The 25,112-nt window shown below is 37.7% G+C and overlaps 1 pseudogene; it reads left to right on the forward strand.

Annotated features, from left to right (window-relative positions):
* On the forward strand, positions 12,907 to 17,606 carry LOC105162215 (annotated as a pseudogene).

Below are 25,112 nucleotides of genomic sequence, written 5' to 3' on the forward strand. Positions count from 1 at the left end.
ATTATAGCCCTTTTCCAATAAATGGGCTTTATACCGATCAATAGACCCATTAGGATGAAGCTTCAGTTTGTAAATCCAACGAGAACCAATGGTGCACTTACCAGGAGGTAGAGAAGTGAGGGTCCAAGTTTTATTCGCAACAAGAGCGTCCAGTTCTTTAGACATGGCCTCCACCTAATTCTTGTCCTTACAAGCCTACAGATAATTCTTAGGCTCCTACAAAGTAGATAAGTGGGCAACAAATTGGAATAGACCATTTTGAAACGACATAGAGGAATAGAGATAGAAGAGGGAGGCACAGGAGGATCAAAGGATGGAGTAACAGTGAGTGAAGGAGAAACAGAGGCGTGGATAGGAGCAGGATGATCTAAGTCAGTAATAGAAAGTGGCAAGGTGAAGGGAGCAGAGGGTGAGGAAAGACGTTGATAAAGGAGGGAATGATCACGAAGAAAGACATCTCTAAAAGTAAACAAGGTGTTGGAATCAAGATCATACACCTTGTAAGCTTTCTTGGACTGACAATACCCAAGAAAGATACATTTGGAGGCCCTTTTGTCGAATTCATTTTTTTAGGGGTAAGGTATTAGTGGCAAAGCATAGACAACCAAATGTGCGAAACTGTGTAAGATCAGGAGATTTATTATAGTGAACTTCAAATGGGCTTTTCCAATTGAGGAGAGAAGTAGGTATTCTATTAATGAGAAATGTGGCTGTGAGAATGGCTTCCCCCCCAGAAGAGTTTGGGTAAGTGTGACTGAAAGAGGAGGGCTCTAGCCATTTCTAAGACGTGCTTATGTTTGCGTTCGATGACCCCGTTTTGTTTTGGGGTATAAGGACATGAGGTTTGACAGATTATACCCATGGACTGAAACAAGGAATGACACTGAGCATTGTTAAATTCAAAACCATTACCTGAATGAATGTATTTAACTGAGGCCTGAAAGTGAACTTTGATCATATTCAGAAAATCGATTATTGTTTGAGGAACCTGGGATTTATATTTGAGTAAGAAAGTTCATGTTGCACGACTAAAGTCATCAACAATTGTAAGAAAATAGTGGCACCTAGTCAATGAACTAAGGGAATAAGGTCCCCATAGATCAGTATGTAGACGCTCAAAGATACTAGTAGAAGATGTGGTGCTAGGAATAAAGGGCAGGCGATGCTGCTTGGCCATGGGACATACATCACAGGTAGCATCAACTGAAGAGATCTTATCTTTAATATCTGGAATATGTTTGAGTACATTAGAGGAGGGATGGCCTAGCCTCCTGTGCCATAGTGACTTGCTACAAATTTGAGATGAATGACAGGAATCCATGACAAGAGAATTGAAAGATGAATCATCTATGAAGTACACGTTCCCAAGTTGTTTTACCACAACAATAGTCTCCTTAGTGTTCTGATCCTGAAACGCACAACAAGAAGCATGAAACACAACCACAATAGGCAGTGAGGACAGACATTAGGAATCGAGAGCAGATTGAATTTAAAAGAAGGTACCAGTAATATATTGGTGAGAGTAAAGCCCTTATGTAAAGTGATGGTTCCAGAATGTGTAATAGGTTTAGTAAAACCATCAGGAAGATGTAATAGGGTAGGATAGGAGAGAGGGGTCAGATTTTCAAGGGGACAAGAGTTACCACACATATGATTAGTTTTCCCTGTATCTACAGTCCAAGAGGATAAAATGTTAGCTCCAGAACTTGTAATGGCAGTATTCATACCTTCAAAATCATCCACATGAGCTAGGTTGCCTTGCACACCAGGCTGTATGCTGCTTCTCACAAGTTTAATTAGTTCCTGCAGCAACTCCTCCTTTGTATCAAACTGTGATTGACTCTCCCTTTTATTGGTTACGTCCACAGCAAATCCTCGTGTAGCATTTGCATCATGTTTCCTTTTGTCCACAAGCTCCTTATACCATTCAGGGGTCCCATGAAGTTTGAAGTAGGTTTCTTTGTTATGTCCTGTTCTATCGCAATGCGTACAATATTGAGTACGTTTATCAGAGCTGAAACATTTCTTGTCATATCTTGGTCCTGCTTTTACAGATAAGGTTGTGTTCTCAATGTTGTCTGCCTTTGTTTCTCTACACTCTGTATCATAAAATAGGCTTTATTAATAGAGGGCACAGGGTCCATGACTAGTAACTGGTGTCTCACGCCATCAAAAACTTCATTGAGTCCCATAAAGAATTGCATGAGTTGTGTAAATGTTGCTGTCTCTACTACTGCTCCCCAGGCACCACATGTGCATCCATTGCAAGTGCATTGTGACATTGGTTTCAATTCTCCCATTTCATCCCATCGTCTCTTCATATTTGTAAAGTATGTTGATAAGGATGAGTTACTTTGTGTCATAGAACATATTTGTATCTCAAGCTGGTACAATTGTGGTCCATTACATTCACCGTATCGTTGTTCAAGATCCAACATAGATTCCTAGAGGACTTTTTGTACATGAAGACCTCTACAATATCCTTAGATATGGAATTTAGTATCCACCTAGTAACCATACTATCCACCCTAATCCACTGCTAGAAGTGCGGATTATTCGTGTTTGGTTTGGTTTGATAGAGGTTCCATTGATGAACCCCAACTTCATCTTCGCACGCAAAGGCTTGTTTAGTCCCTAAGCTCCAATTTAGGTAATTATTTTCAGTAAGAGGTGCACTTACCAACACCATCCCAGGATGGTCAGAACCATGAAGTTGTAGTCGTTCAGGTAGAAAACTTCTCATGTTTTTGAGATGGCTAATCTTTTTGCCATCATTGATAGGTGCTCATAGATGATACAATGTATTGCCAAGTTTGTGTATGCAGATTCCTTCAAACAAGGCTCTAATACCATGTAGAAAAACTAAACAACCAAAAGAAAGTAGTGCAGCCATGAAAACGGAATCAAGAGAAAAAGTGTAGTTATTTAGTTTCAGTAAGTTGAGAGCTAATTTACAGAGTCTGTGATGTATATATACATTGATAGGATGAAGAAGAGGAAGTTAACTACTTTAACTACCAACCTACGTGGACTCCAGCTGGAAAACTACAAGGCTAACTAACAAGCATGTAATAACTTATAGAAGTGTAAGAAAGCAAAAACATGATTTTATTATACTGCAGCTACAGAGATAAACAGGTTGTTGTAGCTTTTTCATCTTCACCGTACTGCAGCTTCTCTATAGCTGGAGCTAGCATCATTGGGATCAGCTTGCTACACTAAATCCCAACATATTGAGGGTTTTAATTGGCCCCGTACCTAGAATTCTACAAATGTTTTGTTGAAAAATTCTAAATCTAAATTAGATTTCATTAAATATAATCAATTACAGAGCAAATACTATATATTTTGGAAGTATTAGTATGAGTCTAGGAATCTAAGGCTATGTAGCGGAAATGAAAAAAAAATGATAATCCAAAGCCAACTGGATCAAATCCCATTTTTCCTGACCATGTAATCAAACATGAAGGCAAATAGACGTGTGGCTAATTTAAGGAAATGCTGAAAGTTAACCACAAATTATGACTTTGAAGAGTGTGGAGTTTTTGACAGTTGAGCTCTCCTTCGATGCATTAACGTAGAGGGTCGAATGAACGTCTCCTCTAACAATATCCACACCACCACCAGTGAGGAGATTTCTTGTCTCCTTGCTAGACGATCAGAGATCACCCAGAGTTTAGAACTATTCTAACCTAGAACAGGATAAAAAAGAATAATTGGATTAGTGTCTCAATCTCAACTCTCAAGCCTTTAAAACTAATTGAAAGCTTGAGAAGATATGTGTGTAGACTATAGAGGTGGTTTGGAGAGAGTGTAGGAGAGGAGAGGGAGAGAGCACGAAAATTTCAATAATTTTCCTTGTGCGTTTGTAAAAAATATGCTCTCTAAGAGTCCTTGTCCTTGGCCATAACCCTTTTATGTTGGAGGAGTTGTCCCCTCCAATACTCCTCCACTAGGTCCTGGTGTTAGAATAGGTGACCTGAAAACTAACTAGATTGGCATACTTGTAATCCATTATGATAATAACTCGATTCTATGTAATATTATTCAGTGAATAAAGTGAGTATTTGTTATTGACATTTCATTTGTATTGCTCATTATATATATGTTTGCATTTCTTTTAAACATCAATAAAGCCCACAGACCATTTTAACAATCGTGCAACAGTTGGACTGCGTATTGAATGGTGATCATGAAATCAACTGGTAAGGGTTCGATTTGAAATATTTCAAGTCGAGTACTTCAAGAATGGGTATCGAATATCCTATCAGGACTTGCATTAAGAGTTACATTCATTTGATTAGTACCGTGTTTCACCGACGACAGATGTCGGACGTCTACATGATCTTAATAGGTCAATTGGTTAGGTATCAAATCGACTAAACTGACTCACAGGGATCGTCATATGGAAGCTTTGGAGTCTTGGTCAGTATGACTCGAATTCCCTGTTCTGATAGTACGTGAGTAGTCCTCAAACTTGAGGAATTATGGCAGTTACGTGCATACGATGATTCTATCTTAGGTCTGTGTGAGAGGTGACTGCATCACAGACACGATCATCATAAACCTTATCCAGTGCAGTCGAAGTATGTAGCGAGAATAGTGAGTTCCAAAAAGAGGATCCGTTCACTATCAATATATGACAGAGGTATCTCCTATGCAATTGGAGATACGTTCACGCTCTAGAAACTTGTGGCTACAATCATTGGTCAAATAGGTAAAGAGGTTCCTATATTGAGCAATTTGACGTAACGTAATCTTAAGTATTAAGCATAGGCCTAGTCCAGGATGGGAGTCGATGCCTAATTCCATGCCCTAGACTAAGTCGGAAGACGGTCGATGGAAGGACCGTACCCGTATGGACTCGAGAGCCTAAAAGTTCACATGGATATTCGCCTAGTCTCTAGTGCCATGGACCATTGCTAGACGGCCATCCATGGTGACGGGCTTTTTGGATCAAGGGTTGATCGAGAATTATTAATAAAATTAGATTTAATTAATAATAGTGTTTGTCACTAGCCCAATTTTAGGTGAAAGGTAAACCTAAAGAGTCATACACAAATCATCGAGAAGAGACGAAGAATTAAATGAAAATTAATTCCATAAGTAATTAGATTACTTACAAATTAGAGGGATCCATTGGATGAAGGAGCCCAAGGATAAATTAATAGGATTAATTTATATTGGGATTGCCCTTAATTATTTAATAAGTTGGACTTATTAATTAATAAAGGCTTATTGGGCTCCTGTATTTAATTGGTTTGAATATATGATGGGCTTAATTAGGTGGATTTTGATTAAATTAGATTTAATTAAAATTAGTTGGGCCTTTCATTTTATCTCCCTAAAGTCGGCCAAGCACCCTAATTAAACTTGTTGGAAATTTCTAGGAAAGGAAATAATTGAGTAGCAATTATTACTTTTGAAAAGTGTTATTTTAGACATTCTTTATTGTGGAATAAAGTATACATTACCTTATGGATTGTAGAATGAACCTAGATACATTTTAGTACATCCGTACAAGGTATATATATTAGTTATTTGTAATAACTAATAACATAACACAAAAATAATTTTTTTTCCTACCCTAGAATATCTAAAATCGGCCGTCCCTCTCTAAGCACACTTGGTGTGTTCTTTCCTCCTTTATTCTCTTCTAGTAAATGGATTCAAAGGATCCCATATTCTGGTGTGATGTGGGCGTGTCTTCAGTGGTTTTTAAACGTTAAAGTCTTGCGAACGAATCAACAAATGAGGTCCGAAGTGAATCAAGAAAAAGGTAATCCTTGATTTACGTTTCTTGCACATCTCGTTTTAATTTTACCATAAGCCTCATTTTAATTTTATTGTTGTTATAATTAACTACATCGAACGCACGTGAACTTCAAGGGTACACCCCTTGGAATGATGGTTTTATTTATTTTGATTTTTAATTTACGTATTTTTATTTATGCGCTTCCGCTTGTGCGTTCCCGGCCGATCCACTCGCATTTTTATTGTTTTCAAATGGTATCAGAGCACGTGATCCCATTGCTTTTGAAGCATGATATTTATTTTGCTTATTCTTGAATGATTATATGAAAAAATTAAATTATTTAATTTTTGTGATTTTTGGTTGATTTAAGTATTTTAGAAAATTGATTTTTTTGGTAAAATTCTTGCTTTTACATTCAGTTTAATATGTATAAATAAAAAAAAAATTGATACTATAGCACTGCATTGCGACCAGCAGTGCACAGCGTGCATGCGGTTGGGCACGTGCGGGCTCTCCGGGCCGAAGGGGCGGGAGCCCGCTTGCGCAGGCAGTGGATGCCGCGGTGGTGGTCTGCGCGCATGCGCTGCGTGTAGGCAGTGCGGCCGCTGGGCTGCTGCTATCACTAATGCCGACGGTTGGGCCGTTTTTCGCTGTTTCTTTTAAAAAACTAAATTTTCTATTTTCTGCACATTTTCAGAAAGATATTAAATTTTGCTAATGTAATTTTAGATAAAAGTGGATTTTTTCAAGAATTAAATTGCTTTAATTAATTTGGTTGGTTTGCGTACATTGAATGCACGGAACATTATCATCCTTTTAAATTGCAAATTTTAAACTTATTATTTTTTGCATATAATTGTTTGTCGTGGTATTGGATATCACGTTGTTTTTCTTGGGATGTTCATTTTCTTATCTAGCATGATTAATTGTTATTATGTGCTAGTTGAATTTGAATGGGTGACCACGGAGCCCTAGACCGCATGAATGACTTTTCATTTTGTTGGGTGCGTCCGTGTGCCCTTGTGATTTATTTTCTCCTCTCTCTCTCTCTCTCTCTCTCTCTCTCTCGTTTTATGCCTCATAATAATAGGACTTGCTCTCCTCCCCCATATGTACTCCCCGAATTCTGATCGGAGTTTCTTATTTCTATTGTAATGAGAGTAGCATAGTTTTTTTGGTGAGGTTTTACAATTTCTATGTAAAAGCAAGCCCATGGAGATGAAGGCCCGCGAAGAAGGAAGGAGTTTGAAGGCCCATTTATATGTTGATGGGTACATCACTATTGTAATAGCATAGGGCCACCTTACACAATTCTTAAACTCGCAGCGGGCTTAGTGGGTCACATAGGTTGGGCTCGTGATCATCCAACAGGGGTATACTAGGTTTCATTGCATGCAATGCATTTACTTCATATTATAAATATTTAATATTTATGTATGCAGTGCTATCATGTAATGAGGTCTCGGTCTAAAACACAATAATAACTCTCACTTGGTTGGACCAAGTCAAATATTAGGCTCTTGGATCAAAATGGTTTTGATCTATCCAAGTCTTCCATCCACAGCAATGTGGTGAGGAAGCTACGATACCTAATCGTGGCCTCATGAGTCGTCGTACATTTTGGATAGAGGAAAGCTGCACCATTGTTGTGAACAAAGAAATATATTCACCGTTTTCCTGTCCCACGAGTTGTGGGGGCGATGAATGAAATGTGATTTGGTTGATGGGTCGGGCCTAACATCGAGTAACATAATTCTCTTGGAGTTCTCGGAATCATGTGAAGAGGTGAGGTAAAAGATCTTGAAAATCTCATAGAATGAGAATGGTATTGGATACCTCACATGAGGCTTTTGCCATGTGAATCGGGGGGCATGACAAATTCGCTTGTGGATTCCAAGCCTACTAGAAAACTTTATTCCCGAAACCCCACTTGAGAGTAGTGCGCTTTCGTATAAATAGTGGGAGGGTTAAAAACTAAAGACCAAGTCTTTAAGCATAATTCATAATATTACAATCATTCGCTGATTTCTGTTTATTTTTTATATTTTCTAGAAAATGTCTAAAAACCCTTTAACCATGATAATGGAGACTAACAAATTTAATGGCACGAACTATAACGATTGGCTGCGAAATTTGAGGATTGTCCTAGATTTCGAGAACTAAGGCTATGTCTTGGACAAGCCATTTCCAATGGCCTTGCCAAAAGGGTCCTCGCCAGAAGTACGTGTCACGTTCAAGAAGTGGATTGACTGCAAGGTCCACAGTATCATATTGGCTTCGATGTCCAATGACATCCAAAAGAAATATGATACATGGGATGATGTTCCCTCGATAATGCTCCGCATGAAGGAAGTTTATGCGGTTCCTGATGGGCATATTAGATATGCCGCCACAAAAGTATTGCTATCCCTAGTGGAGAAACTCAAGACCTCAAAGCTGGCCTTGACAATGACACGTACATTGATATGATCCTTCAGTCACTTCTTCCGTCCTACAACCCGTTTATTATTAACTACAACATGAACGGACTTGAGAAGTTTATTTATAAGTTAATTAATATGTTTCTCATGACCCACAAGTCTATGCCGGTGGTACTAGTAGGAGAGACTTCAACCTCCAAAGCAAAAGGCAAGAGCCGGACGTTGGAAGAGGAAGAAAAGCAAGGGAAAAGCTATCGCAGCCACTGCTAGTGCTCCGAGCGCCCTACTACTCTAGTGGAAATGGGAAAATGGAAAGGAAAAGTTGGCGATTCTCAGAGGTCGAAGGCAAATGATGTATCCATGCATTGCCAAGAAAAGGGGCATTAGAAGAGAGGGTGCGCATAATTCCTCTCCAATCCAAGTATGCTTGTGATTGAAGTGAATATGATAACTAATTCTGCTTCTTAGGTATTGGATATCGGCTGTGGAGCTTACATCTGCAATAACTTGCAGGTGTTGGAAAGAAGCAGAAGAATAAGTAAGGACGAGATGATTCTAAGGCTACGCGATAGGACGGTCGTCATTGCGGAAGCCGTGGGATTTCTCAACTTATTTATTAGTGATCATATTCAAATAAAATTAAAAGAATATTATTATCTATCGGGCATGATCAAGAATATTATTTTCATTCCTGTTTTAGACAATGATGATTATAAATTTGCAATCAATAAAAATAGTTTTTATTTGATGATTGGTAATAACCCTCATCTGCTTGGTACATTAGTAAATGGTCTTTATATTCTATAACACTCTAATTGGATTATGACTGCCCAATGCAAACGAAAATTAGATAATCATGAGAACGCACAGTTATGGTATGTAAGGCTAAGCCATATCCCAAAAGATAGGATGAGGAAGTTGGTAAATTCACAAACTCTAGGGTAGACGATTTGGACAATCTACCAACTTTGGAATCTTGTCTAAAAGGAGAAAATGACCAAGAAGCCTTTTATTGGACAAAGTGTGCTTGCCAACGCCTTTTTGATTTGATTCATACGGACATTTGTGGACCATTATATACTCCGGTTAGAGGAGGATACTCGTACTTCATAAACTTCACCGATGATCACTCACGGTATGGTTATGTTTACCTATGAGGTACAAGTCTGAGGCCTTTAGAAGGTTCAAGGAATACAGACATGAAGTCGAGAATCAAACTAGCCGTAAAATTAAAACCTTTCAGTTAGTCTGAGGTGGAGAGTATTTAAGTGGTGAATTCATTGATTACTTAAAAGAGAATATAATTCTCTCTGAATGGACTCCCCCAGAACGCCACAACTTAATGGCGTGGTTAAAAGGAGGAATCGAACCCTATTGGATATGGTTCGATCCATGATGAGTTTTATAGAATTACCCCCCTCTTTTCGGGTCACGCTCTTAAGACGGCTGCCAAATTACTTAACATGGCGCCATCTAAGACGGTGCCCCAAACACCATATAAGATATGGCATGGCAAGCCTGCGTGTTACAAGTACTTGAGAGTATGGTGTAGTCCTGCATACGTCAAAAGGCTAGTGGGAGACAAACTAGATTCAAGATCTAGTCTGTGTAGGTTTTTCGGATATCCAAAAAAAACTGTGGGATACTACTTCTACGATCCGTCTAAGCAAAAGGTTTTTGTCTCAAGAAACGCAGTGTTCTGGAAAAGGGTTTTCCTATGGATGGCAGAAGCGATGAAGTGATACTTGAGAAAATAAGTGAGACACCTCAGTAGAATGAAGGAACATCATTTGAGCCAATAGTTTTCACTGATAGTGTTCCAGTCCTCCGTAGGTAGACCAGGGAATCACGACCGCCCAATAGGTACGGATTCTTGGGACTGACTAGTCAATCGGAAAATGATCCAAAGACATACGGTGAAGCGATGTCAGACATCAATTCAGATAACTGGCTTGAGGTCATGAGATCCAAAATGGACTTAATGGGTTCAAATCCAGTTTGGACCCTCATAGACCCACGTAAAGGTGTTAAACCTGTTGGGTGCAAATGGGTCTACAAACGTAAGCTTGGAGCTAACGGGAAGGTTACAGCCTTCAAGGTTAGGCTCGTGGAAAAAGGATACACTCAACGACCTAGGGTTGATTTTGAGGAAATCTATTCGCCCATAGCCATGGCCAAGTCCATTCGAATTCTACTTGCCACAACAGCATGGTATGATTACGAAATATGGAAGATGGACGTGAAAATGACCTTTCTCAATGGTTTCGTTGAGGACGAGATCTACATGGATCAGCTGAAGGGTTTCACTTCTGTTGGAGAAGAATAGAAGCTCTATCGTACCAAAGGTCCATCTATGGCCTCAAACAAGTTTCACGAAGCTAGAGCACGCGTTTTGATGAAGTTATATGGGATTATGATTTCATCAATAACGAATTCGATCCTTGTGTATACAAGAAGATTAGTGGGAGCACAGTTACATACCTTGTGCTTTATGTAGACGACATCTTGCTCATTGGGAATGATGTCAAGATGTTGGATAACATTAAAGTATGGATGTCCACATAATTTTTGATGAAGGATATGGGTGCAGCATCTTACATCTTTGGCATCATGATCTATAGGGATATATATAGAAGGATGTTAAGGTTGACCCAATCCTCGTACATGGAGAAAGTCTTGAAGAGATTCAAGATGGAGAACTCAAAACAAGGATTAAGATACTATGTATTCCTTTCCATTAGACATGGGATTAAGATGTCTAAGAAGCAGTCTCCCAAGATTGATGAGGAACTTAAAAGGATATCGGACATCCTCTATGTTCAGTTGTAGGAAGCATTCAATATATTGTCCAGTGCACCAGGCCCAATGTCACATATGTTTTGAGTGTGATAAGCAGATATCAGGCATGCACCGTCGAGGCTCACTGGACCGCAATCAAGACTATACTTAAGTACTCGAAGAGGACTAAATATATGTTCTTGATTTACAGTTTTGGAGAATTGATACTCTAAGGCTATAGCGAGGCTAGCTTCCTATCGGACGATGATGGTGTCAAGTCTCAATCAGGTTTTGTATTCAAGCTAAATGGTGGTGTGGTTGCTTGAAAAAGTTCTAAGCAGGATACCACAGCGGATTTCACGACGGAAACTGAATACATAGCAGCTTCAGAAGCAGCTAAGGAAACGGTTTGGAAAAAAAACTATATCCAAGAGTTGGGTGTGGTACCTAGCATTGCTAAGCCCGTAGTTATCTTCTGTGATAGCAATAGAGCGATAATACAAGCAAAGGAACGAGTTCTCATTATCGTTCCAAACATATTCTTAGACGCTACCATGTACTTAGAGAGACGGTGAGTAGAGGTAACGTCAGGATGGACTGAGTCCACTTACTAACCGATGTTGCAAATTGCCCATACTCGACATAGATAAGATTGGTTTGAGGTCGATGGGTGATTGGCTTTAGGTCAAGTGGGAGATTATTAGAATAGGTGATCTGAAAGCCAATTAGATTGGCATACTTATAATCCATTCTCACGATACTTGATTCCATGTAATATTATTCAGTGAATAAAATGAGTATTCGCTATTGGAATTTCATTTATTGTGTTCATTATATATATCTTTGCATTTATTTTAAATATCACAATAAAGCCCACGAACCACTTTAACAACCATGCAACAGTTGGACTGCGCATTAGATGGTGCTTATGAAATCAGCAGTCAAGGGTTGGGTCTGAAATGTTCTAAGTCGAGGACCTCGAGAATGGGCATCGAGTGTCCTATGGAGACTTGCATTAATAGTCGCATTCACTTGATGAGTGCCGTGTTTCATTGCTGCCAGACGTGGGACGTCTATGAGATCTTAATGAGTCAATTGGCTAGGTGTCGAATTGACTGAACTAACTCGTGGGGATCGTCATATGGAAGCTTTGAAGGTTTGGTCGGTATGACTCAAATTTTCAGCTCCGATAGTACGGGAGTAATCTTGAAACTTGAAGAATCACGGCAGTCACATGCATACGATGACTCTATTTTGGGCCTGTACGAGAGTAATTATGTCATAGATACGATCATCATAAGCTTTATCCAGTGTAGTCGGAGTATGTAGTGAGGACGGTGAGTTCCAAGAAGAGAATCCATCTCCTGTCAGTATATGATAGAAGTATCTCCTATGCACTTGGAATTTAGTACATGTATTAGTTATTTGGAATGATTTTTGTGTATTTATTCATTAATTATTCCAAATAACTAATACACCTATATATACCTTGAATGATTACATTAAAATATGTTTAAGTTCATTTAACTATCCATAAGGTAATAAACAAGTGTTCCTACCATCCAATATTTCTAACAACTTTTGCCCTCCCTACTATCACCAATTTTTTACTTAGTAATAATCTAAGTAACTTATCAAGCCTGGAAGTAATTCTGCTTGATTATCTCAACATCGGGCTGCTCGGCCCAGTACTCCCTTTAACCTTGTTGGATCCAATTGAAAACCTTCATAGGCTGCTGGGCTCCTCCTGATTCAAATTTGGGTTAGCCCCTCTTGAGGCCCGTAACATTTGCGTGGCTTTGTAGTTTGTAAGACCTTCATAAGGTTTGCATTAAGGATTTCTACCCAACGGATCGACCTATGTCCTACGTGTCCGCAGATTATTGGTTGTTTACATAGTAGAATTGTTTTGTTCCCGCGTAAAATCGCCTGCACCGCTCTAATAAATACATATATTTCCCTTCATACGGCCAAAGCTTTTCCTCTATATCAAATCCCATTTCATTGATTCATTCTGCTAAATCCGAAACCGAAAAAATGCCCTACTCGGACCCCAAGTACAGGCGGAGCCAGAGGGCGACCCCACTTCTCCCCAAGGACCGTGGCGGTGCTGGCGGAGAGTTCGACGGTGCATCGTTCACCGGTGCGGTGTTCAACCTCTCCACCACCATAGTCGGTGCGGGGATCATGGCCCTCCCTGCCACGCTCAAGCAACTCGGCGCGATTCCAGGCCTGATCACGATCTTGTTGGCCGGAATGCTGACGGGGCGGACGCCTTTTCCGGAGCCGGCCGGAATATTCTGCAGATGTGTATCGTGATGAATAATGTCGGCATGCTTGTAGTTTACATGATTATTATTGGTATAGCTCTTTAATCCTGTTTTATTAATAATTTAGTTAAATCTCGTTTGAAATATCAGAATTCTTTTCTTTTCTTTTTTTTTTCTGATCTCGGCTATCAGTAATTTTTAATCATATGTATATGTGATTATGATTTGAGGGAAACCAATTCAGTTTTGCAGCATTTAGGCTATGACATGGATTCCATCTGCGATTTGAGTAGTCCCGTTTCTGGTGGGATGAAGATAGGTTTTTTTCTTCGTAAATAAGCAACAATTATCTTTATCTTTTTGGTGGTTTTGACATTGGGTGGCTGGAAAGCAAGGCCACGCGTGACAACTCAGCCGATAGTTGTGTTTTGATTACTAAAATTAGAGCCTCTCATAATTCAGTACTATAATTTGGGCAAGTGGATAATGTGTGGCCTCCCTGGCTCTAATTCTTTAATTCACCATTATTTGGATTGTCGGCATTTGATTTATTGGTTGATCGTACCATGTTGGTTTTGTCTATTTGATTTTTCCAGGTGATGTGCTATCGGAGACATGGTCACAGGGGGTGCACCACACTGGTGTGATGGAAGAATGGTTTGGTCTTCACTGGTGGACTACACGTTCTTCCATACTGCTACTCACGACCATCTTCATTTTTGCACCGCTAATTTCGTTCAAGCGTGTCGGTGAGCAAATGCATCTCTTATTCAACCAACTCCACCTCTCTTGAGATTTTCTATATATAATCAAGATTGTTCTTGAAATAAATCATCTCCGATGAAGACAAGATTTTTCGTGTTTTTGGATTGCTGTGGGAAATTTTCTCTACCAAGTGCCCCTCAAAGTATACCAAGAGATAGGCAATGACAATATAACCAAAGATTATGATTTGCTTAGTCTAACAGGTTTAGTCTTTTAAGTTTATACTGTTTAGTAACGTGAAGTATCCAGAATTTATAAGGCAATTGTGAACCCAGGGGGACAGATTCTCATAGGGAGATCAACCAAATTCAATCTACAAGAAACTGTTATCCTTTGTTCGTTTCAAATTCAATCCACAAGAAATAGTTCCATTATCTCTGTATCTACGTGTGCGCGGGCACCTGTGGAGGATTGAACCTTATGCTAAAAGTTACAGAAGGTGACTGCCTTTGTCTTTTCAAAATGATGTTTAATGAAATCCCATTACTCGAGTGAGAAAGGTTAAAGAAATGACTGCTTTATAAGATGTAGAAAACTTGCTAACTTGCCATTATATTTTTGTCACTTTTCTCAGAGAGCGAAGTTAGCATTTTTTAGAATGGAAAATGATGTTTAATGAGATTCCATTACTCTAGTGAGAGAGGTGAAAGGAATGACTGCTTTATAAGATGTAGAAAACTTGCTAACTTGCCATTATATTTGTCACTTTTCTCTGAGCAGCATTTTATTCTTCTGATATGCAGCACTATTTATTTTAGGATTGAGCGGATGGATCCACTTGTTTGCTTGCATGTGCAATTTTGGACAATTTACTTTCCTAAGCATCCAGATATTCATTCTCTTTATTGATTGGCATTAGAATTTATTTTGGGCAGTCCAAATCAAGATATACCGGCAAGCCATTTTTTAGAGAATATACTTTAGTCTTGCTTATTTGATTGAACGGGACTGCTTTATGCGGTAATTATAACTAGGATGAACTCTATTAAACATATGTTATGCTATTCTCTTCTCATCCTTGGTATTAAATCCACAGCTCTTTCTGTTGATGCTTTCATAATGTCTCTCCTTTCATGCTTTTTTAGTTAAAATAGTCAGCTTTTCTATTTTTTGTACATCTGAAAGGTAAGAGGATGCTATAGGTAATCTTTTTAATGTTTGAGGTGCCAGATTCTTTGCGGTACACTTCAGCACTGTCAGTCATATTGGCTGTTGTGTTCGTGGTGATCATAGCTGGAATAGCAATTGCCAAGTTGATAAGTGGAAGCATCGGAATGCCTAAGTTGCTGCCTGACCTTGACAGTCAAGCGTCTTTCTGGAAACTTTTCACAACTGTTCCTATACTGGTCACTGCCTATATTTGTCACCATAATAGTAAGTTTGCTTGAAACTCCTAAATCGTACTTCTCTAGTTACTTGTTTGGTTAACAGCAAAAAAGCCTTAAATGCCGATATATGGTTGAAGCCGAAACTCTGTTGCTTCATATATTGGACTCACCTGTCTTGTATACAATTGTTCATTTTGTCTAACAATGTTTGATGAAAGAGTTGATACTCTAAGGGATGCATTTCTCTATTCTTTTATCTGAAATTGGCTAGAATGTTCAATTAGTTGTAATATTGCACAGTTCAGGATAATTTTCATATTCGGGAAGATGTTATAACATTATATATGGAAATATTGGAATGTTGTTAAGAATGTACTCTACTTTTATCATAACATTCTTGTAATGACTTCTTGTATAATAAAAACAAAAATAAAAGAAAACAATGTACAACTATTATCATCTTCAACCTACATGAATCTGTACATATTTCATTGATGATTGGAAGGGCCAAGTAGTGGTTGCCAATATCAAAGTACTCTTGAGTTATGTCTAAATTGTTATATTTATGCAATTTCTTATTTCTTCTCCGACTTGATTTTTCATTTTTGTTTAACTTGCCTCATAGTTCACCCCATAGAGAATGAGTTGAAAGACCCCTCGCAAATGAAATCCATAGTCCGGACCTCAATCACTTTGTGTACTTCTGTATATGTGGCAACTAGCTTCTTTGGATTTCTCCTCTTTGGTAATCAAACAATGGATGATGTTCTGGCCAATTTCGATGGAGAACTTGGCATCCCATTTAGCTCATTGCTTAATGACATTGTGAGAGTAAGCTATGCCATCCATTTGATGCTTGTATTTCCAATCGTGTTCTACTCCCTTCGCCTTAATGTTGACGGTATCTTTTTCCCATATGCAATACCTATTGCCTATGATGATCGGAGATTTTATGCACTAACAACAGCTCTCATGGGTTTCATCTTCTTGGGAGCAAATTTTGTGCCTAGTATATGGGATGCTTTCCAATTTACTGGTGCAACAGCTACTGTATCTGTCGGCTTCATTTTCCCAGCTGCAATTGCCCTCAGGTGTGTGGAGCTTGAATTCGTACACAGTTTAAGTGCGAAGAAAGTGCATAATGGTTGTTTGCATGATTCAAATAACTCTAATGTTGTAAAAGGTGTAGCCATATTTTGGCTGTTGAGCTTCCTGGATATGAAGTCATGCCAGAGTAAAATGGACAACGCCTTCTGAATGTCTAAAGAAATCCACCCCATCAAATGAATGTTACAAGATTTGAAAGTCAGAAACATAGGACTGCTCCTCCAAGTTGCATTGGAAGTGATGGAGCATTTCCTTCTAGTTTCAGTTTTTTCTGTTCAAATGATGAAAAGCCCACGGCCAACATAAATTGATTTAGTTGAATTCATGCCCAACAATTTTAGTTTCAATTTAGTCATTATTGTCTTAGGCAAGGACGAATTTAGCAAAAGTAGGATGACTGCATGTCGTTCCAGATCATTCACATTTTATATCATAGCAGTTACACAAAATGCACATTATTCTCTCGTAATTTTTGAATGAGCATGAAAGGCTCCAAAGTCAACTCCAAGTTGTATCAATGATTTGTGGACTGCAATTATATTGATCTCCAATGTATTTTACTATGCAGGGATACACGTGGAGTTGCAACAAAAAATGACAGAGTAGTCTCATGGATTATGATATTTTTGGCTGTGTCTTCAAGCACTGTGGCAATCTGCAGTGACATTTACGGCCTTGTTAGCGGCAGTGAAGGAGCTGAAGCATAGTAAACACTCAATGTGGCACTCTGGTCATACAGCTCAACTATCTCACAAGCACCGACGAGATTTCCCTCCAACTCAAACATCATACATTTTGAGCTAACTGTCCCATCAGCTGGTGGTGAGTGTGAATGCCTAACAATTTTTCTATTTCGTAAGTATATCAAATGCAAGAGGGAGTTGCACCACAATTCAATGAAATGAGTAGATCGGTAAGTTTTTCCTCATTCAAAGGACTGAAATCCCAGAATTTTTTGTATCAACAAATCGACAATTTTGGGAATTTCACTAATTTCTGATTTTTGCCTCTCCTGCAAAGCTGTCTGGTTTTATGTAAAGATTCCGAAAGTCGGAACCTAATTATACAAGATGGAACAGGTAGCTATATAGCTGTGATGTAGCATTCTTTCTGTAAAATGTTGTCAACTTGACAAGTTTGTTTTCTGAAAGATTACGAGTTAACAGTCAATAGTTTATCCAAATTGCTCTGGCGATTCAAGTTCAAGTTATTCTCTGCCAACTGGTAAAAGTAAAAATGTGCAGTGATGCATCCTTCATTGTGGGAGAACCCTGCTGATTACAAAAATCCATGCACTGATATGTGTTGTTCATTTGTAGAAATTGAAGAACTCTAATTTCTCAGAAAATAGAATACTTGCATATGTATGTCATTGTTTTTTAAGTCCTCTGAGCCGAGCCCCTGTCATTTGACTCTTAATTGAGGTTTGCCATTGAACAATCTACACGGGTTTCAGTTGTTTTTACCTCGAATGATGAACTAATCCCTAACTTAGGGGAAAGTGATTGGTTTTTCGAGCTCCAAATTGAGCTTTTACTTGCTCAACGGTTTCAAGCTTTACTAGATGTATGAATTTGCATATATATACATATATATGTTGGCTTCCTAATCACTCCAAATAATGCAGTTCTAAGATGAGTTTCTGTTCAGTTGGTAAAACGGGGTTCTCCCTGAATTACTTGTTTGTTTGTTTGTTTTTTTTTTCATTTTGAACTTTTGTTTAAAAATTTAGTATAAGTTTTCTTGTAAAAAATAAGAATATGTTTGGATTAGACGATGATATTGTGTTTTATTTCATTAGTGTAAAATCAATATATATATATATATATATATATATATATATTTCATATTTGAAGAAACTGGGTCCTATTTTATTTTTAATTGTTAGCGCTGTTAAATTAAATAAATTTTTTCTTTAAATAAAATTGATTGTTATAATTTTTTATTGATTAGAAAGCATGACGTACTATGCACGTGTACAGATATATTTTTAGTGACAAATTTATCTATCATTTATAGTTAATCATAAAAATATTTAGTTCATGAAACATTAGTATTGTATAACTATATTTTTCAAATAAATTGATAATAATTGTTTTAATTGATAAGAAAACTATTTACTTCTATTATTATTTGTAATTCACTTTCTAAATTTAATTGGTACAATGAAATAAAAGATATTCGCCAAAATTAAAATTTTGTATTTTGTGTTCATTAATGATTATTTTTTATTATCTTATATGAAATTCATTAATAAGCTTTTTATTCTAGCATTAGTTAGATCCTTTTAGGGAGCCGATTCCCTCGCATCTGCATCGGCAGACGCCTAACCAAGAGATCCCTTTCTCTCACCAAGATCGATCGAGAACAAAACAAAGTCAGGGGAGATAATTCTTACAAGGGGTACTTAAAAGAAATTTGAATTATAAAGAAGGGTATTCGAAAAAGTACCCCCTATACACGGCTTTTACGAAATATGCTCAAATATGAGGGTAGATCTAGGTGAGTAGGAAATAGCACACTTACTTTACTTTCGTAGAGCTCAGGTTGAATAGATGCCTTACTCAGAGTGTGAGATGAGAGGCAAAGGGAAACCAAAGAAGTACAGCTAAACTATGCCCACGGTGGAGACATACTGATTAATAAGCTTTTTATTCTAGCATTAGTTAAGAACAACAATCAGAGCTTCTCCCTTAATCAATGCTCTTCCTCCAAGACCACTTATTTCGCATCATAAGTCAATTTATGATTCAATTCTTCCTACCTCTTAAGGGTTTTACCTTAGTGCTGCGGGCGGTAAGGTAGCCTACTTGCTAAAGAGACTATCGCACTATCAAAGGCATTATCAAAGATAGATGATTGAATCATACCTTCATTTTGGTTGCGAGCTACTCCTCAAAAGCTGGACAAAAATGGGTGATCTGGGCCTAAGAGCTTCTCTAACTAGCTTTACATGTCCCTACTTTTTTTTAAAGAAGGGGCAAACTTGATTTCGACATCCCTTTCCGCTGGTGAAACCCGGACTAAAGCACTTACTGCCAAAGGACTCTTCTAGTCTAGCCCCACTGTGATATCTCGTGGCATTAATATGAAAATAAAAATAATAATATTAAAAAATTCCATAGTAAAAACAAAAATAATAAGTCAAAGCTTCTTAATTTTCCCTTCATCCTAACATGTAATTATTATTTAGCTTAAAAAATTTACCATACAAATGGTAGGATTTAGGTCTACTTTTGGGTCAAGTTTTGAAAAATTTTGGGACAGTCGAAATTTTAGCAGGGTTACGTGTTTTTATTAAAACAAGTTTATTTCTTTTCATCCTAACATGTAATGCTTATTTAGCTTAGAAATTTACCATACAAATGCTAGGTTTGAGGCCTACTTTTTGAGTCAAATTTTGTGGAATTATAAAACATCCAAATTTAGCAGTTTTATACGTGTTTATTAAAGTAAGTTTATTTCTCTTTCATCCTATCATGTAGTTCTTATTTAGTTTAGAGAATTTGTCATATAAATGTTTGGGTTTAGACCTTGGATTGTTCTTACAAGAAATCTCATTGATAATAAACAATTAACAGTATAGACCAGCAAGGGTACAATCTAAAATATACCCCAGTAAAGATGCAGATATTTTCTCACAATAAGAATGAACACTCAAGAGATTCTCACTATTTTATATTTAATCATAAGTTACACTTATTACTATTATCAAAATGATATGTCCATTATATTATGAAAAATATTTACAATCTAAAAATAATTATTTAATATTAATATTAAAATAAAATTAATTAGTCGAAAGCAAAGTGATTTAAATTTTTCACAAACACTTTAAATTTAATAAAAAATTAAGGATATTTATTCTATATTGTATTATTCTTTTTTGAAGTTTGGATTAATATTTACGCGTTGCTCATATGCTATTTATTTTAAATTTTACTGTGTCCTAGTAAATTATTTTTTATAAATATTTAAGATCTTTCCTGGCAAATTAAGCATATTACAATATTTGCCTATTTTATCTTTTAGTGAGATATATTATTAATATTTTTCTATGTAGTTTAGAGGAATTAGAAATACCATATATTTTTCTTTTTTGTTAAAATTAAATATTATCGTTGATCCCCTAAGTTTTCATTTAAGACCACTTTAGCACATCAAGTTTATTTTTTGACTTTAGCATTGTTAAATTTTAGTTTTGTCTCAAATTGATTGCTCTGACCATATTATAATTGATGATAATGATCAGTTTAGTCTTGTTTTTCTTTTTCATCACTTTAGTTTCTAAGTTTGTAAGTTGTCAACTTGAAATTAGCGTCATTTTAAACAAGGGAAGTTAGATTTGTAGAATGATGATTTGTCACATCTAAGAACTCAAATTTGTATATATGTACAACAAAAAAAGTTCAATTAAATTGGGTTCAATCAAATACAATAGATCATACAATTAAGTGTGGTATATTTGACATGTAATTGATCACTATTTCTAAGTTGTATACCAATCACATGACAAATGTATTATATTATCATATAATTATTTCATGTTTGACCAAATTCGATTCAAGTTAGAATTTTTCTATGCACTACACTCCTCGTGATATATTGTGATGGGGATAATTCATTGGAATGTATCTTCCAAGGGCAAAATAGTCACTTCATATTATGCTCTTCTTTCATTGACGGATATATTTTAGTAAGGGGAAATGAAAGATTTGGTCCTGTAAGTATGGGTAGTTGGCACATTTAGCCCTTTATCCTTCGGACCGATAAATTTAGTCCTATAACTTTTGAGGAGCGATATATTTAGTCCTGAAACCAAATTTAGGATAAATTTACCCCTATATTACTTTAGAATGAGCTTTTTAGTCCAACTTCATTCCTATTTGAATTCTGATTCCCATGCTCGCGTAAAATGGTATCAAAGTCTAGGTTTATTGAAAAAATATTTGTTTATATTGCATTTAGATATTTTATCCACTAGCGGAGGAGACTCTTTAAAAATATGGAACTGAATGAAAGTTTGAGTTGTAATGATAACAGGGAATATTTCCAAACTCTGGAAATACAAACAAGGGAGTTTGTTTTGAAAATTCTTAAAAAATGTGAAAGCAGTCCGTATAGGATCGATACGACTCTTTTCACGCTAGAAGAATAACAAGAATGGATGAGGAATTTCCCTGTACGATAGATACTATCATAAAATGCAGTGAGGTGCTTACACTCCACTGAAATACTTGTAGAATACTAGCAAAGAGAAATGAAACGGGTAAATTTCGTGACCAATACAGTTCTAAAAATTATGATTAAAGGAACTGATTGGAAAGAACTTGAGCCGGATACCTAAAAAATCTCTCAATATCTAAGAGAGATGCAAAAGACTGTTTAAGAGTATGGTCATAGGTTAATCCATATACCTATGAAAACAAAAATTTTGAGCTAAATGGTGGTGAAGATCCTTAAGATCCTTCTATATCTACACAAGGATCTTACAGATCTGAAGATACAACTTATAGACCTAAAGAGAAATCAAAGAAAAAATACTGAGACATCCAAATCTAGACAAGAGTAAATTAGGGATGCCCTTGGACCAGCTTTCCACGAACGTCGGTGTTGCATAGGAGATATCTCTATCACGTTTTAATATGGGACAGATCCTCTTCTTGGAACTCACCATCCTTGCTACATGCTTTGACTGTACTGAATAAGGCTTATGATGACCATGTCTGGGACACAATCACCTCTCGCAAAAATTCAAGATACAATCATCGTGTGCATGTGACTGTCGTGATTCCTCAAGTCCAAGGACTACTCCTGTACTATCGGAGCAGGGGATTTGAGTCATACCGACCAAGTTTCGAAAGCTTCCATATGACGATCCCTGCAAGTCAGTTCAGTTGATTCAACACCTAGCCATTCGACCTACTAAGATTGCACAGACGTCCAACGTCTGTAGCCGATGAAATACGACACTCATCAAATGAATGCGACTCTTAATGCAAGTCTCTATAGGATACTTGATGCCCATTCTCGAGGTCCTCAACTTGGAATATTTCAGGCCCAACCCTAGACAGTTGGTTTCATGACCGCCATTCAGTGCGTAGTCAAACTATTTCACGGTTGTCAAAGTGGTCTATGGGCTTTATTGTGATATTTGAAAGAAATGTAAACATAAATGTAATGTGCACAACAAATGAAATGCCAACAACGAATACTCATTTTATTCACTAACAATATTACATAAAATCGAGTTCTGTCAGAATAGATTACATGTATGCCAATCCAATTGACTTTCAGGTAACCTATACTAACAATCTCCACTTGACCTAAAGCCACTCAACCATCGACCTCAATCCCATCTTATCTAGATGTCGAGCCTGGGCAATTTGCGACATTGGCTTAGTAAGTGGATTTGCTATGTTTTCTGCTGAGCTGACTCGGTCTAAACTGATGTCACCTCTGCTCACTATCTCTCTAAGCAGATGGTAGCGTCTAAAAATATATTTGGAACGATGATGAGATCTCGGTTCCTTTGCTCGTGCTATCACCGCGTTGTTATTGCAGAAGATAACTACGGGCTCAACAATGCTAGGTACCACACCTAACTCTTGGATGTAGTTTTTCATCCAAATCTCTTCCTTAGCTGCTTCCGAAGCCGCTACGTATTCAACTTCCGTGGTGGAATCCACTAAGGTATCCTGCTTCGAACTTTTTCAAGCAACCACACTACCATTCAGCTTGAATACAAAATTCGATTGGGATTTGCATCATGATCGTTCGAATGGAAGCTACCGTCGCGATAGCCTTCTAGTATCAATTCTCCACCGCCGTAAATCAAGAACATATCTTTAGTTGGTTTCAGGTACTTAAGTATGGTCTTGACTACTCTCCAGTGTGCCTCCCCGGCGCACACATAATATCTGCTCATCACGCTCAAAACGTACGCGACATCGGGCCTAGTGCATTAGACAACATACTGAATACTTCCAACGGCTGAAGCATAGGGGATGTCCGACATCCTTTTAAGTTCCTCATCAATCTTGGGAGACTACTCTTGGATATCTTAATCCCATGCCTCATGGGAATGAATCTTTGTTTTGAGTTCTCCATCTTGGATCTCTTCAAGACTTTCTCAATATACGAAGATTGGGTCAACTTTAACATCCTTCTAGATCTTGATGCCAAAGGTGTAAGAGGCCTCACCCATATCCTTTATGGAAAACTGTATGGACAATCATGCTTTCATGTCACCCAACATCTTGACATCAGTCCCAATGAGCAAGATGTCGCCTACATAAAGCACAAAGTACGCAACCGCGCTCCTATTAATCATTTACATAACCCCGTATGACTTCATCAAAACGTATGTTCTAGCTTTGGGAAGCTTGTTTGAGGCTATAGATGGACCTTTAGAGACCACAGACTTTCTGTTCTTCTCCAACAGAAGTGAAGCCCTCCGACTGATCCATGAAGATCCCTTCCTCAATGAAATCGTTGAGAAAAGTCATTTTCACGTCCATCTGCCATATTTCATAGTCATACGATGCTGCTATGACAAGTAGAATTTGAATGGATTCGGTCAGGCTACGAGCGAATAGGTTTTCTCAAAATCGACCCCTGGTCGTTAAGTGTATTCTTTTGTCACGAGCCTAGCTTTGAAAGCAGTAACCTTCCCGTCAGCTATAAGCTTATGTTTGTATTTGCACCCAACAGACTTAACACCTTTATGTGGGTCTACGAGGGTCCAAACTTGAGTTATATCAAACTGTATGATTTTAAATCACACGGCCCGATTAAGAAAAACATCGATTTGAATGTTTACTATTACGTTCCAGGAACGATATCTCGAAATTCATATACCCAATAAGGCTTCAACTTGGCCAAATTGATTATTTCATAAGTGTGATCATCTATTTGTTAAAATGGGTGACCAAAAGCCCATTAGATTAGCAGTTCTGAGAACCATTCAAGCAATCTATATTTAAACAATGTTGTTCTGATGAATGTGGTAAGAATTCATCGTCCGCACACGTATGTGTTGTGCTTATTAAATTATGTCAAGCACTGCTTGGACATCACAACAGATGCCCATAGACCACTTTAACAACCATGTAATAGTTGGACTGTGCATTGGATGGCAGTCATGAAACCAACTGTTTAGGGTTGGATCTGAAATGCTCCAAGTCGAGGACCTCGAGACCGGGGATCGAGAGTCCTATTGAGACTTGCATTAAGAGTCACATTCGTTTGATTAGTGCCATGCTTCATCGTCAACAGACGTGGGACGTCTATGCGATCTTAATGGATCGATTGCCTAGGTGTCCGATCGACTGAACTGACTGGCAGGGATCATCATATCGAAGCCTTGGAGGCTTGGTCGGTATGACTTGAAGTCACCGCTCTGATAGTACAGGATCCTCAGACATGAGGAATCACGGAGTCACGTGCATGCGATGGTTGTATCTTAGATTTGTGCGAAAGGTAATCGTGTCTCAGACATGGTCATCATAAGCCTTGTCTAGTGTACTCAAAGTATTTAACGATGATGGTGAGTTCCAAGAAGAGGATCCTTCCCCTATCAAAACGTGACAGAGGTATCTCCTACGCACTTGGAGATGTGTCTACGCTCTATAAAGGTGTGGCCATAATCATTGGTCGAAAACGAAGAAGAGGTTCCTATGTTGAGCAA

This window comes from Sesamum indicum, linkage group LG5 (assembly GCF_000512975.1).
Source record: "Sesamum indicum cultivar Zhongzhi No. 13 linkage group LG5, S_indicum_v1.0, whole genome shotgun sequence".
Classification (NCBI taxonomy): Eukaryota; Viridiplantae; Streptophyta; class Magnoliopsida; order Lamiales; family Pedaliaceae; genus Sesamum; species Sesamum indicum.